General features: G+C 42.9%; 2 pseudogenes; one reads left to right on the top strand and one right to left on the bottom strand.

Annotated features, from left to right (window-relative positions):
* The window catches only part of LOC140897253 (olfactory receptor 11L1-like), a 46,014-nt pseudogene extending 30,351 nt beyond the window's left edge, over positions 1-15,663 (top strand).
* LOC140897306 (olfactory receptor 10A4-like) lies at positions 6,826-9,749 on the bottom strand (annotated as a pseudogene).
* Positions 15,664-16,582: the final 919 nt, after the last annotated feature.

The following is a 16,582-nucleotide window of genomic DNA, read 5'->3' as shown; positions in this document are numbered from 1 at the left end:
GCCCACAATCATCCTAGTGGCCATGCTGGGGTGAACAGAACCAAAGACCGTTTGGGGAAGTCCTTCCACTGGGAGGGAATGGGTAAGGATGTTTCTTCCTATGTCTGATCTTGTGAGATATGCCAAAGAGTGGGAAAAACCCAAGACCAGGTCAAAGCCCCTCTCCAGCCACTCCCCATAATTGAGGTGTCATTTCAGCGAGTACCTGTGGATATTCTGGGTCCTCTTGTTAGGGTTATCTGGTAGATTCAGCTTAGCCTTTTTCAGATCTAAGCGCTTCAGCGCTAACTCCGTCTCCAAGCGTTGCTTCTCCACCTCCGACTCCAAGCATTTCGCCTCTTTCCTCTCCTCTGCTTCCAACTCCAAGCGTTTTAAGGCTATCTGTCTGTCATGCTCTTTTTGTCTCTCTTCAGCTTCAAATTAAGCTAATTCTAGTTGCTGTTGGATATTGCGTCTTGCTATCCTAGCTTCTGCTTACCTAGCTTATCCGAGATTTAGAAAGGAAAAAAAAAAGACCTGCCTGTGAATTTCCAATTCGCTGTGCTGTAATCTGATATCTTTGCCTTTGATACCTTTGCCTGCAGCTGTTCCCAGTTAACAGAAACATCCTTTTGTTATGCAGCTTCTCCTAGCTAACAAAACCTCTTCAGTCTGTGCTTTTTCAAAAATGATCTCTGCTTCAAAATGATCTCTTCTTCAAAATGATCCCACCTTTGCCACCATGTCGGGTTTCCTTCACCACTCTGAACTCTGGGGTACAGATGTGGGGGCCCATATGAAACACCCCCTAAGCTTATGCTTATAAGCTTATACCAGGTTAGGTTAAAACTTCCCCAAGACACAAAATTCCTTGTATCTGGGATTCAGTATGCTGCCACCACGAAGCGATTTTAACAAAGAATCAGGGAAGAGACCACTTGGAGACATCTTCCCCCAAAATATCCCTCCAAGCCTTACACCCCCTTTCCTGGGGAGACTTGAGAATAAACAAGATGAGCGGAGACCAGCCTTGGGTTTTTAGGACCCTAAAAACCCAATCAGATTCTTAAAAAACAAAACTTTATTTCAAGAACAAAAAAAAAATAAAAGAAAAGAAACACTCTGTAAATTTAGAATGAAAACAATCTCACAGGCAGTCAGATTCAAAACATAGAGACTCCCTGTAGGCAAAAAGAGACAAAAACAGTAATACACATTCCCTCCAGCACATCAAATTTCACAAGCCAAAAAGAAAAGAAAATCTAATGCATTTTCTAGCTAGATTACTTACTAACTCTATAGGATTTGGATTGCTTGCTTTCTTGATCTGTGCCCAGCGGAGGCATCACACAGACAGTCAGACAAGCCTTCCCACCCCCAAAAATTTGAAAGTATCTTGTCCCCTTATTGGTCATTTTGGTCAGGTTACTTGAGCTTCTTAACCTTTTACAGGTAAGAGGATTTTATAGTACTGTATCAGAGCTTCTTAACCCCTTCCCTTTATATTTATGACAACATGTCATCGCGAGTGCATTTTTTTCGCCATCTAATCTGCGATATCCTCAGGGACGGAGATGATAGAGGGAGCACAGAAACATTTGCACCTAGGGGGAGATAAAAAGGGAAAGAAATGTAAGATGATACATTTCTGAGAACAAAAGGGAGACTCTTTCACAGTGAATCAAGCAATTCACAGCAGACAGCACATGTGCTTTAGGTACAAGGTCACATTTTGCCTTTTATATTGAGTGTCTGCCAGTATGGTGACACATCACAAATGGCTGGGCAACAGAATTTGATTTCCAGGCAGCCATGGTAAGCCTTTTGATATGTAGGGTTGGCTTCTTACACCTTCAAAACATGTGGGAATGGTTTCAAACTGCAGCGCCCTCCTTTCCCATAGCAAGCAATGCCAGTTGGGTTTCACATTTAAAACAAGGGACTGCGGTTTTTGGGTGGATCTGCAGCAGACACCTCCCCCAACCCCATCACATGGCTATTCTCTGGGATGATGCCTTTTAGCCAAGAGCAAATAGCCCAGCATGAACGGGGTCCTTTTACTGTTCCCTTACAAAAATTCTCCTATTTCAGCTAGGTGACTATGAATGATATCACTCTCCTGAGGCTAACACAGAAAGATATATACTGTATGTTGCTTGAATGCGACCAAAACCCAGGACCATTCGCTGCCATGCATTGTGCTGCAATGATTCCAGACTATTTGCTACTGGATTAGCATGGTAAAGTGTCCTACCATGGAGGATGAAATAAGGCAGCCCTCCCCAGTAACCTTCTGCAAAGGCTTTCAGAGTACCTCCAGGAGAGCTTCCTGGAGATGTCCTTGGAGGAGATCTGTACTGGCTGTGAATGCATCCCAATTCTTCAGGGCAAATCAAACATTAAACACTATTGCTTTTAAACCCTGTACTGTAGTTACAAATGTGCACTCACCAGAGGTGCCTTCTCCAGCTTCAGGCCTGGGGATCCCGTCTTGGGAAGGTATTGGCTCCAGGGTGATGAAAAGGTCCTGGCTGCCAGGGAAAATGGATTCACAGCTTGCCAGCTGCGCATTCTCCTCCTCCTCCTTCTCCTCCTCTTCCTCATCCACAAAATCCTCCTCCCTGTTGCGTGAGACTCCCCCGTTGCAGGTGTCCACGGACAGTGGTGGGGTAGTGGTAGGGTCCCCCCTAGAATGCCATGCAGCTGATCATAGAAGCGATATGTCTGGGGCTCTGACCCAGAGCGACCATTTGTCTCCTTTGTCTTTTAGTAGGCTTGCCTGAGCTCCTTAACTTTCACACGGCACTGCTGTGTATCCCTGTTGTAGCCTCTGTCCAACATGCCCTATGCGATTTTGGCATATATATTAACATTTCTTCTTTTTGATCAGAGTTTGGCCTGCACAGATTCTTCTCCACATACAGCAATAAGATCCAGTGTCTCCTGTTCAGTCCATGTTGGAGCTCGTTTGCGATTCTGGGGGGACTGCATGGTCACCTGTGCTGCTGAGTTCGCCACGCTGACCAAAAAGGAACTGAAATTCAAAATTTCCCAGGGCTTTTCCTGTGTACCTGGCTAGTGCATCGGAGTTGAAAGTGCTGCCCAGAGCGGTCACATTGGAGCACTCTGGGATAGCTCTTCGATGCCAATACTGTCAATTTGCATCTGCATTACCCCTGATTCGACCCAGCAAGGTTGATTTTAGCTCTACTTGCCTCACCAGGGAGGATTACAGAAGTGAATTTTAAGAGCCCTTTAGGTCGATGGAGCAGGATCGGTTGTGTAGACGCATTCATTTTAAAATCTACCTAAAACAACTAAAGTTGACCTAACCCCGTAGTGTAGACCAGGGTTTAGTCACTCCTTTCTCACTGCTGTTATACAGTATAACAGATAGTTCCCTGTCGTCCATCATCTGCAGCACTCTGCTGCTTATGTTTGATAAATTGTACAGTCAATTGCTTGACTGTCAGGTTTATTGCTAAAAGTCAATCATAGTATCGTACTGGGAAAAGGTTTAATATGATACCAGTCTCCAGGAAGCTGTCTCATGTTAAATTCATCTTGCACAGAAGGTGGGCTTCCAAATTTATACATTTCAACGAGGAGTAACTCAAGTTACAAAACTTTTTACATGTCACAGAAATCCAGCCTGTCTGTTCATCCCTGTTCCTTAACTTGTTAGTCTGAACCTTGACCATCCATATCTTACTTTTGGACACAGCATTCCATGTCCTGGTCCGTGAAGTTTCCCCACAATTTGTACTAAGCTATTGAACTAATGTATCTTGACTTTGACAAGTTTCCCATCCGCTTATGTTAAACACTAAGTTATACTGTTTCTTGGTAATGTGGGGTGTAGGTTAGCATGAGTGCACAGAACACTGGGAAGAACATATGCTAATTCAGCTTGTAGAACTGGCAGGTATTCACATAAAGGGGTGTATACTAATTTAACACATATGTGTTCACTGACATGCCATGGCTTGTTGCTCTGATTATTATTGTATGAGGGTCACACCTTTGCTGAATTAATTAACAAAGCAGAGATGAGAGCATTTATGTGGGATTTTTCTTTTTAATCAAATTGTGTAAATTGTTGGGTGTGTAGAGTGGGAAACCAAGTCACACATCCACAAAATTTAGGCTTAATCAGTTTTACCTTTATTTAATACAATTTCAAACAGAATTAATCTCACTTATAGTGTATGGAAATACATTTCTGCCTCACAAGTAATAACAGACAAGATGGAATAGGTGAATGGGCCCAAGTTAACACATTCTGGTGTGACAGATTTATGTTACCAATCTGCCTGAGGCGTCAGGTGATCAGTCTGAGGCCCGCAGGATCATGGGGGTGGAGATGGAGGAGCAGACCAAGTGACTAAATTTTAAAGCTTTATTAATAAAATGACAGCGGTGAGCGCTGGGACCGTTCCCATGTCACTCAGAGGAAGGAAGGAAGGAAGCGTTAGTGCCCCATTTCTAACCCACTTTCATACTCACACACGCACGGCCCGAAGCTGGCCAAGTCTGGGTGTAACTTAAGAAGAAGAGGGGGAGGGGTAGACTGGAGTTCTGTCCTGTGCACAGGCTGTCTAGGGTCTGCTGTTGATCTCTGGCTTGGTTCAGCTCTCGGGAGGGTTTTTAAGTCTTGGGTTCTTTTGGGGGCATTTTGTCCAGGGACCTTTGTTCTCCGTGCTCTCTGTACCAGTCTGAACCGGCCTTCTGCAGCTTCTTTAGAGTCCCCAAAACATTCCAGCTTCAGGGTCGCGATGTTATGTTCCCACTCACTAACCTTCACCCTCTCACTAGGCTTTGCAATCCTCTGCAGTTCTATTCAGTTTACTTCTCTTTTCTCATGGCTGGTCAGGGTTGGAATCCAGACTCCCAGCTTTCTTGGCATCAGAGAGTCTGTCCGTGACCTTCAGCTTCTTATCTTCGGACCTAGCTGGAGTGTCAAGTTAACTTACCCTTCCTCCCCTTTGGCCTCTCACAACCTGCAAAGGAATCTTTCACTTCACACTAAGACCTTCAGCCCTTCCCAAAGCACCTCTCAAGGCATGTCAACGTTAGCAATATATAATGCTGATCTGTCTCCCTCGGGAACCCTCTGAAGGAGGGGGCCATTGGATTGTGACACTGGGGCACTGAGAAATTCTTCCTTCCTTCATGATGTCAGTCCTCCTCACTTGCCTGGATCTCCTGTTCAGGTCCTTCAGCCTCATTCATTGGTTTCTGATCCAGCATTTCTCCAGCCCATTTTAAATGTATTTACTTATTTTATATGTATTTCACATATGTATTTTATAGATATTTTGCATATATACATATGTATTTTGTATATGCACATATGTACATAGGTATTTTTACATATTCTGCGTATTTTACATATGTATTTTACACATATTTATATGTATTTTTGTATGTATTTTTATACATTTACACGTTATCTATTGCTTAATTTTCCTCCATTCTTTAGTCAACACATTATCCATTGAATTTTACATAACCTGTGCATTACTTATCCACAAATGTTAATCATCAAATGTCTACAATTTTCTTGCTGAATTTGTAGTTTCTGGGTCATGTTGGCCTGGGCCACTCTGCTTCTAAGATTCCCAGAGAAAGGGATTTTTCTTTTGTTTATCATTACATGTTCGTACCTCTTAGTTACATCTTCCAACACGACAGGTTATTTATCTTGCCAACAATATCATTTTAAACAAATCAGCAAATTATATCAAAGAGATATAACAAAAACCATCACATACTGCCAGCCAGTGCATCTCAGAGTCTCAATGTATTTTAAGCTTCCGATGAATGCATTATAGGGATGTTTAGTGAAAGAAGACATATAGTCATGTAAATGCTGAACAAGGTATAGAGGTTTTTAATTTGGTATTTATTATACAGCTGCAGAGATATAGGTAGAGAAGCAAACAGAATAGAATCTCTCATCATAAAAACGTAGAAAGGAATTTTTATCATATAGTTATACTAGGAGGTACCATGTACACTAGCATTTGGTGCAATATTATTATACATTGATCGAACCACTTGTAGTTTATGAGTTTATCACACAACTATTATTTTACATATGTAATATAAAATTCCTCTGACTCAGGAATCACCAGGTGAAACTCTCTGCCGTGTGTTAAGCAGAATGTCAGACTAGATGATCAAAATGGTCCCTTATGGCCTTTTAATCAATGAATCTAAGATATACATAGTCTGTTAGAATAGAGTTCTGAACCTGTGCAGAATGCCATGGAAGTCAAGAGAGAGCTTCCAGAGTTGTTGTGTGACCTGATCAAGTTAGGCATTGAAAGATCCATCAGAGTCTTACACAGGAAACTGCATAAGTGCTGAGAAATATTATTTAAAATTAGGCAACAGGGAGCACTGGGGAAATCCATTACACAGCCAAAAAAACCTAGTCCAACCCAACCTAAAACCTAAAATGCTGCAATGAATTGACAAAGCAGGAAAAGGAGAAGCCTGAATGGAGTTATATATAGAGCTGGTTGGAATTTTTCCATCATTAAAATTTTGGTGAAAATTGTTAAATTTGCAAAAACCAAGGTGAACATTTTATGAAAGGGTTTTCATTTTAAGCTTTTTTTCTTTCACATTCCAAATTTTGAAGATATTTAAATTTTTGGGTTTTTTGGTAATAAAAGTTTCTCTTCCCATTCTTCTGATAGGTTTAGAAGTCAAAGTTTTTCAAATGGCAAAATTTCAATTAAAAAAGTGCAGGTCATCGGGAGCAATTCAACAAAACATTCATGAATTCCCCCCATTCCCCCTGTTTTAATTAACTCTACTTTTCATTCTCTGTTTTCTTCAGTTGTGTGAAAAGATACTCTACTTTACTGTATTCCTGAAGGCTCCCTTCACCTCTTTGTTCCTCAGACTGTATATTGTGGGGTTCAACACAGGTGCCGCAACTGTGATCACAAGGGAAATCATTTGATCACTCTCTGGGGTGGAGATAGACTTGGGCCTCAGGTAGGCAAAAAGGGTCATTCCAAAGAACAAAGTCACCACCATAAGGTGGGAGGAGTAGGTGGAGAAGGATTTATGCCTTCCCTCCTCTGACTGCAGCTTGAGGATGGTGGAGATAATGCACATGTAGGATAGGCTTTGTCATAACCATAGGGAAAGCGTAAATTCCTCCTTACCTGTAAGGGATTAAGAAGCTCAAGTAACCTAATTGGCACCTGACCAAAGGAACCAATGGGGACAACAGATACTTTCAAATCTGGTCGGGGGGGAGAGGTTTTGTTCTGGGTTCTTTGTTTCTGTGGCCGTTCGCTCTTGGGACTAAGAGGATCCGGATATCAGACCATGTTCTCCAAACCTTTCTGAACAAGTCTCTCATATTTCAAACTTGTAAGTAGCAGCCAGGCAAGGCGTATTAGTTTACCTTTGTTTTCTCAACTTCTGAATTTTCCCTTTGCTAGAGGGAAGTTTATCCCTGTTTTGTTGTAACTTTGAAACTAAGGCTAGAGGGGTTTCCTCTGTGCTCTTTGAATTTTCTGCTACCCTGTAAGGTTAACTACCAGCCTAAGTTTACAGAGGCGATTCTTTTACCTTTTTCTCTTTAAATAAAATCCTTCTTTTTAAGAACCTGACTGATTTTTCCATTGTTCTAAGACCCAGGGGTTTGGGTCTGTAGTCCCTTTGTGACCTATTGATGAGGATATATGCTCAAGCCTTCCCCAGGAAAGGGGGTGTAGGCTTGGGGGAATTTTGTGGGGGAATAGGACTCCAAGTGGTCCTTTCCCTGATTGTTAAATCACTTGTTGGTGGCAGCGATCCCACGGCAAGAAAGGAATCTGTGCCTTGGGGAAGTTTTAACCTAAGCTGGTAAGAATAAGCTTAGGGGGGTCTTTCATGTACCCCAGAGTTCAGAGTGGGGAAGGAACCCTGGCACAGCTAGTGAAATCTGCCTACCTGAGTTTGGAAGCATGCTCCCAGCTGTGGTGTAGATATGCCCTTAATGTCCTTGGGCAAGGTCCACATAAAACAGGCTGCTTGATTGAACCCAGACTCTGAGTTTCAAGGTTCTAGCATGTCTATTAGGTATAGCCCATACTCCCTGGACTGTCAGCTCTGTTGTTCACTCTGTTCTGCCATCCTGCAGCTTTGTCTTTGAAGGAGAAATAAAAATGGATGTAACAGAATGACAGCGTTTGAAATTATGGTATCATTGGACAATATTAGTGCTTCCCATCCTGGTCAATAATGTTCTCTCTTTACTTTTTAAAGAAAATTTGTGTTTTCAGTTAAACAAATTTTCATGGAAAGACTTTATCTATCTATCTATCTATCTAAAAGTTGGGTTTTTTTTTCCTTTGGGGAGGGGGATTCTTTTGGTTGGAATTTTTCAGCTTGCAGCAGGAAACGATTGGTTCTCTGTTGCAAATATCTCAATGTTTGGAAATTTCGGGGACTTTTATGAGAAGAGAACATTTTCTAATAAAGAAAAAAAGACAATAGTAAACTTACTGTGTTCGTCTTTGGACAGTTCTTCCCAACTTGCAAAGCATTTGATCCGAGCAGTGCTCAAAATTATTGGCCATTATCTATCAAAATATTTCCATGCACAACAATCTCTTTATCTCTCTCATGAACTCATCACTGCATTATCCAGCACCAATTTTCATGTTCCATCACTAGATTTCTGAGTTGCTGGGGCTCTCTGCAGTTCCAAGAAGACAGGGATACATTCCACAGATGGGCACTTTCTGCTCCACTCCTGGGGCAGGCTTGGCTGAGAGGCAAATGATTAAATGGGATCAGGGACTGGAAGCCCCTCCCAGCTCTACAGCTTGACATGACTACAGCCCAGTAAGCACCTCCTTTGGGGCTAAATAGTTGAATCAGGTTTCCAGCATTCTGAGCCCAACTATGATCTCACCTGTGAACAAACCACCCTGACAATATACTCTAACTGACCCCACAGGGGGAGAACACAACCCAGCCTGGATCTTACAAAATGGCAACGTCTCTGGAATGGAATAAGAATAAGCTTAGGGGGTCTTTCATGTGGGTCCCCACGTCTGTACCCTACAGTTCAGAGTGGGGAGGGAACCCTGACAGGGTTATCAACAAAAAAGGGCCCATGATGAACAAAACTGACACAGACAAGACATTAATCTTATTTTTGGATGTGTCCATGCGTGCCATCTTCACCACTTGTGGGATGTTGCAGAAGAAGTGGTGGATGCGGCTGGAGCCACAAAAGGGCAGGCTGAAGATCCATGTGGTCTGAGCTACTTCCACAGAGATGTCGATGGTCCATGAAGCACCTGCGAGCTGTGCACACGCCCAGCCACTCATGATAGTTCTGTAGTGCAGGGGGTGACATATGGCCACATAGCGGTCATACGCCATGGCTGCTTGGAGGCAGCATTCCATCAGGCCCATGATGATGATGATGTACATCTGGGCAGCACAGCCTGCAATGTTAATGGTCTTTTGCTCCACCAAGAGGTGAACCAGCAGCTGAGGGACCACACTGCTAGTGGAGCAGATATCCAAGAAAGACAGGTTCACCAGGAAGAAATACATGGGGGTGTGGAGTGAGGGGTTTAGCTTTATAGGAGGATAACAAGCAGGTTCCCCATGAGGGCGACCAAGTAGGTGACCAGAAGCACCAGAAACAGAAGGATCTGCAGCTTGTTAAGGTTTGAAAACCCCACCAGGATGAATACATCGGAGATGGTCTGATTCTCTCCAGGGTCAATCTCAGAATAGATCATCTGTAGGGGTGACAAAGAAAGATACTGAATCTGAGGAATAAACCTGTGGATGTGAATCAAATAATTCATACTGGTTTCCCTTCTGTTGGGATGCTTCAGACTAAAACCTGCTGCAATTCTGTATAGAAATATGTAACTGAGCACAATCCTCAAGCATAAACTGATGTAGGCACATTGATGTCAATCAAGCTATGCCAATATAGATCAGCTGGAGATCTGATCACTTTCATAATGGTGGAAATACAGCTGTTTTACAGCAGACAGGGATCTGATAAATTGACTCTAAAGGAGCTACATCAGTTTACACCAGCAATGGAGGTATACCACTTTCCAGCATCATCATTTTCCTCTTCAAACACATTTTTTTCCGTCTACATAAAAATTCAAAAAGGGATCAATGTTTCTTTCTTTCTTTCTTTCTTTCTTTCTTTCTTTCTTTCTTTCTTTCTTTCTTTCTTTCTTTCTTTCTTTCTTTCTTTCTTTCCCCTCTGAGTGTTACTCTACAGCCACATTTATCAAATAAGATTTCTCAAATGAGGGCAAATTCTGATCTCATTCGGATCTTAATCACCAGAATTGTGATATGAATGCAAGTATTCCCACTGCAGTTACAACTCACATAAGTGAGGACTACTCACGTGAGTAAACTGATGCTGCTGATCCCAATATGTTTGAAGCACTTTAAAGAATGAGAAGCACAATAAATGGTGAAAACAATGGGGGATTTTGGCCTTTTGTGTACTAAAAAATGTTATTCTTCCCTAAATATTAGAGAACAATTGAAATCATTCCTGCCTTTATCATCACAGCATCCGAAATGCATTGGTTTCTCTCAATATACAAAAGAAGACCTAGGGCCAGGTCCTTTGCTGACGTAAATCTTAACAGCTCCATGGGTATAAAAAGATCTATGCTGATTTACACCAGTTGAGGATCTTTGTCTTATGACCTTGCTATAGAATTTTACAAGAAGGAAGATCCTACTTTAGAAGAGATAGTTTCCACAGATGTTCTACTTCAAGGTTACTTGTTGAAAAAGAACTTCCTAATAATGGGTATGAAAGTGAAATGACAGAGTTGAAATAAAAATGAGCAATAAAAATATCATATTTTGCATATTCTTAGCGCCTTCAATATGTGGCTCTCAAAGCAATGCGTCAAATAATGGTGAGCTACTAAGGGGGAAACTGGGAATGATAGGTGGCATGATAGGGGTGAAGAGACTGGGTTTACACAGCAAGTCAGCATTCCTGATACGTGAAACTCTCCCATAACCACAGAACCATTCTCCTGGAAATTGAACACACACACACACACACACAGACACTCACACACATTCAAAGGGAATGAAATAGAGAAAATTAAATCCAACAACCAAGAGTGCACTACACAGAACAATTTAAAACAAAAGGGAATGGTTTTATCTAAATAGGGAGACCTGGGTAAGAGGTGGGAATTCTTCTGCCTCCCTTAAGAGCTACTTTGGGGAACCTATCTTGACATTTGTGAGTACTTTCCTCAGCACGACCATTGCACTAAATGCAGAGCTGGCTCAAAAATGTGAAATTCCAATATTCCAATATTAGTTTTCACCCTGAATTGATATGAAAAGTTGAAATAGCAAAACCTCTAATTTTGATTCAGAAGACTTCATATGAAATCGAATGGAAAATTGAACACTGACATCAACATCAACATTTTCTCATGGAAAACATTAATACTGATTAAACCATTTATTCAGAAGGGATTTGGATTTATTTCTTTATTTGTTGGCTGATATTTGGAGTGGCTCTAAGTAAATGGAGAAATTTACTCATAATTAGGAATAAGGTCTGTATAGATGCTTTTCACTTGCAGTTGAGTGTTATTTTCACAGCTCTTCAAGGCATCTGGACACTCCATTTACATACAGGAGAACATGAAATCAACAAAAGGAACATACATTATGTGTAGAGCCTGCAAATCGTCAGGTGTCCACTTTATATCCGTGGAACATTTTTGCGGATAGCAGCGCAGATGCGGATAAAAACTTTGTATGCGTGCAGGGCTCTGACGGGTAAGAACCGGGCAGGCAGCTGTGAGGAGCCACAGTGCGGACCCTTTACTTGAGCTGGACAGAGGTTCCGGGGGCAGGGACTTGGGCCGGGGGCTATTCTGGCCCTCCATCCAGAGCAGGCGGATGGTCTACTGTGGCTCCCCGCCGCTGCCCACCCAGCTCTTACCATGGCTGGGCTGCAGGCCGGGCAGGCCCCCTGCTGCAGCCAGAGAGCCGTGCTGGCTGCTGTAGGGAGCCTGGGTTCCATGGTAAAAGTTCCACCTGTCTGGTGTGGGGGGCCCGAGTAGCCCCCGGGCAGTTAAACAGGTCACCCTCCCCTCCTCCTCCAGCGCGGCCAGTGTGGAGTCCAGCTGGGGACCATGGTGGACCCTCCACCTGCCCGTGGGGTGGGGAGGGGGCTGAGAGCAGCCCCAGGCCGTGTTCCCGAGGGAAGGTGGAGGGTCTGAGACTCCCGAACAGCTCTCTCTGACCAGGCTCAGGCAGAGGGGTGCCTCAGAGCCTCAGGCTGGCCATGGTAAGTACAGCACTGCACATCCGCAGATATCTGCGTATATCTGCACCCACACATGTGGCTATCTGCCGATATTTTTTGTGAATCGCGTATCGGATGCAGAAATACATTTTTCCTATTTACGGAGGGCTCTCATTATGTGAAGAGAGGGCTGAGGTAAATTCAGCTAAAAGAGACAACCACTTAACTCTTGGGCACCAGGTGTGGAGCATGTGCCATGGTCACATCCTGGGAGTAGACTCTCTTATTAAAAGAGATCAGACTGAGCTTTCCCAGCCAACTGTATTCAGATCCAAATACAAGACCCATCTCAAGAAACAACATTTCCACTTTGATTCAATGGATGATTATAAGAATTGGGGAACAGAGGGCAGTAAGGATAAGAGGAAGAAGCAAGAAAAACCACCACCAACACAACAACAACAGCAACAAAACTAATAAATAGAGCCATGGCCTGGGGATGAATATGTCTAGTGTGTATCTATCACTCTGGTGGGCACTATGGAAATATGGGACCAGAATTTCACCTAGAGTAAATTAGCAAAACACCACTGAAGTCAGGCTTATGACCTGACCCATGATTGTTAATTAGTTCAGTTCAGAATGATAGATTCAGAGACAAATAGCTCAACTGATATGCTAATAGACTGCCAGATAGATAGATAGAGAGATAGATAGATATGAATACAGACAAAACCCATTTGCTCGGACACACAGTAAGATTCTCTGCCCAGGTATGGAAAATTCAAATGAAGAAACCAGTGACCATTGCAGACTGGGGTACAGTGTCCATGGACTTCAGTGGGAGAATGGTTAGGGCTTAAGTTTTTCATCTATAACCTACCTTGTTTAAGAAGAGTAGATCCTTCTCCCAGCTGCAGACGCTATATGTGCTGAAGGAAACAGGTATTCTTATTTCATTCACTGGCTTCTGGGACCTACTCCCTGAAGGAAATTTCTTGTAATATTCCTTAGAGGAAGAACAATTCTGCAATCATTTCATAGGCAGTTCTATCATCATCAATCATCATAATCATCAACATTGTCATCAAATTATCATTATTATGTGTGTTTTCTAGACGAAAATCATAATGGGATTTACTAACTGTGGTAAAGTGTGTGATACTTTTTGTCTAGAAAATCAGAGACATGATGAGGAAGGATTGCTTGTTCAAAAACAATACAAATAGACAGGAACAACACCCAAAGCTCATGACTCCTGTCATAAATATAAAGGGAAGGGTAACCACCTTTCTGTATACAGTGCTATAAAATTCCTCCTGGCCAGAGGCAAAATCCTTTCACCTATAAAGGGTTAAGAAGCTAAGGTAACCCTGCTGGCACCTGACCCAAAATGGCCAATGAGGGGACAAGATTCTTTCAAATCTGGAGAGGGGGGGAGGCTTTTGTCTGTCTGTCTGTCTGTCTGTGTGATACCATTGCTGGGAACAGATCAACAATGCAAGCTCTCCAACTCCTGTAAAGTTAGTAAGTAATCTAGCTAGAAAATGCGTTAGGTTTGCTTTGGTTTTTGGCTTGTAAATTCACTGTGCTGGAGGGAATGTGTATTCCTGTTTTTGTGTCTTTTTGTAACTTAAGGTTTTGCCTAGAGGGATTCTCTATGTTTTGAATCTAATTACCCTGTAAGGTATTTACCATCCTGATTTTACAGAGGTGATTCTTTTACCTTTTCTTTAAATAAAATTCTTCTTTTAAGAATCTGATTGATTTTTCATTGTTCTTGAGATCCAAGGGTTTGGGTCTGTGTTCACCTGTACCAGTTTGTGAGGATCTTATTATCAAGCCTTCCCCAGGAAAGGGGATGTAGGGCTTGGGGGGATATTTTGGGGGGAAGACGTCTCCAAGTGGTTTCTTTCCCTGTTCTTTGTTTAAAACACTTGGTGGTGGCAGTGTATCAGATTTTTAACCTAAGCTGGTTCCCAAGGCAAGAAAGAAATCTGTGCCTTGGGGAAGTTTTAACCTAACCTGGTAAGAATAAGCTTAGGGGGTCTTTCATGCAGGTCCCAACATCTGTACCCTAGAGTTCAGAGTGGGGAAGGATCCTTGACAATCCTAGAGTCCGTCCCTGCAGCTCAGCACCCTCTAGTGCCACACTGGGACACTGCTAGCAGCACTAACTAAGGGGGAAGAGTGCCTCAAATTGAGCATCCCATCCCACTCCCAGTAGCACAGCCTCCACTACGGCCAGGCTGAAGTAAGGGGGTCAGAACTGTCTAAGAAATGAGAGTGCTCCCAGCTGAGCCCATCACCCCTACTACCCCCTAGCACTGCTCAGCTTCCACATAGCGTTTTTTCTAATGGTCCTGGGAACTAGTCCTGATTCTGGTCCCACTGCAAACTTACTGGAATCAAAGGGAATAGTCCTGCTGACTTCTACGGGCTTTGCATCTGGTCTTCTAGGAGGTAAATGGGCCCTATGGTTGGGGCAGTGGAGTCTAAGACTGAGAACTCCTGGGTTCTGTTTCCAGCTCTGGGAGGGGAGTGGGGTCTAATATTTAGAGCAGTTGGGAGTGGGAGTCTGAGCTCCTGGGTTCTAATTGTGGTTCTGAGATGAGAGTTGGGCACACAATATGAACATCAGGGAACTGGAGTTGTCAAGGTTCCTTCCCCACTCTGAACTCTAGGACTCAAGGACCTGGGGAACTTGTCCTGCTTGGAGATCTGCTACACCTCCAGCATCCTGCCCTGGGTGCTGGCCAGTCTCCTCACGGGGGACGGAACCATTTCTGTTAGTGGCTGCATGACACAATTTTATTGTTTTGGTATCCTAGCAGCCACAGAATACTATCTGCTAGCAGTGATGTCTTACGATTGGTATCTAGTGATCTGCAATCCACTCTGTTATGCCACTCTGATGAACGGCAGTGTTTGTTTCCAGCTCGCGGCTTGTTCCTGGACAAGTGGCTTTCTGAGCAGTACCATAGTAATCATTTTAATGACTAAAATAAAGTTTTGTGGCTCCAATGAAATTGACTATTTCTTTTGTGATTCCTCACCCATCATAAAACTATCCTCTACTGTTCCCCAGTTTCTAGAACTCACCATTTTCATGGTCTCCTGCGTCAGGTGACTAGTCCCATTTCTATTCACATTGGCATCCTACGTTTGCATCATCAACACCATCCTGAGAATTCCTTCCACCACCGGGAGGCAAAAGGCATTTTCTACCTGCTCCTCTCACATTGTCACTGTCACAACATTTTATGGGACTCTGATTATTGGCTGCATGGTTCCAATTGCCCACCATTCAAAGGACTTATACAAGGTATTTTCTGTCTTCTAAACAGTCCTGACCCACATGGTCAACCCCCACGTCTACAGTCTGAGGAACAAAGAGGTCAAAGAGGCCCCGAGAAGGGCTGTCAGTAAGTTTCTGGCTTTTGCAAGACTTCAGACTGTAAAATTAACAGATCTCTATCAGTCACCTACAGCAGGAGATTCTGGAAGACTGGCACCTCTCCCCAATCAGCTAATTTTGATCTTTGCAGTTGTAAAATAAGATTGAGATTTTTAAAAGGGACTTTAGGGGTTAGGAGCACTGTATTCCATGCTTTGATTTTCCAGAAACTTTTGGAGGGTTACTTAGGGTGATATCTCAAAGGAGTTGAAGGGAGTTAAACACCTACATTGGAGTTAATCACCAAAGGGATTTAATCACCTAAATTGGAAGTTGAGTCACCTAATTCCTTCACATTTCTTTGGAAATCCTGCCCTAAAACTTTGGCAGACATGGATTTCACTGAATTTTAGGACTGATACTTGCTGCTGCTGCCTTTAGGGAGCAGTATTCGTATGGTATGCTTTGGCTGATATTTTTCTTTTCCAGGTGATGGAGGATAATTTGGGGAGAGGGGAGAAGGAAGGGGGAAACAATGATTGCATGAGTGAGAAAAATAAATCTGAATTCAAATGCAATGTTAACTGTTGTAGATGCCTGTGGAATTACATCATGCTTCCCTTTGCAAATCTAATAATAAAACAGGGCAACTGCATAAAAGTTTGGGTCAATATTTTTTTGGTCTTTGAGTCATATTTTAAGGTCAGAAGGGACTCTGATCTAGTCTTCATGACACAGGCCAAAGAACGTGACCAGCCATCTATGTTTCCCACTCCCTCCTATCTGGACTTTTCAGAGTCTCTGATTACCCTAGATTTACTGAGCTGGTCAGTGGAAATGCACTGATTCACAGAAACTCTGGACTCTTTCTTTTAAGGCATATTTCAACATTGTGGGCCTGATTCAAC

The sequence above is a fragment of the Lepidochelys kempii genome, chromosome 13 (assembly GCF_965140285.1).
Source record: "Lepidochelys kempii isolate rLepKem1 chromosome 13, rLepKem1.hap1, whole genome shotgun sequence".
NCBI lineage: Eukaryota > Metazoa > Chordata > Testudines > Cheloniidae > Lepidochelys > Lepidochelys kempii.
Note: the sequence above shows the minus strand (reverse complement) of the source record. Positions and strands in the feature narration are given on the sequence as shown.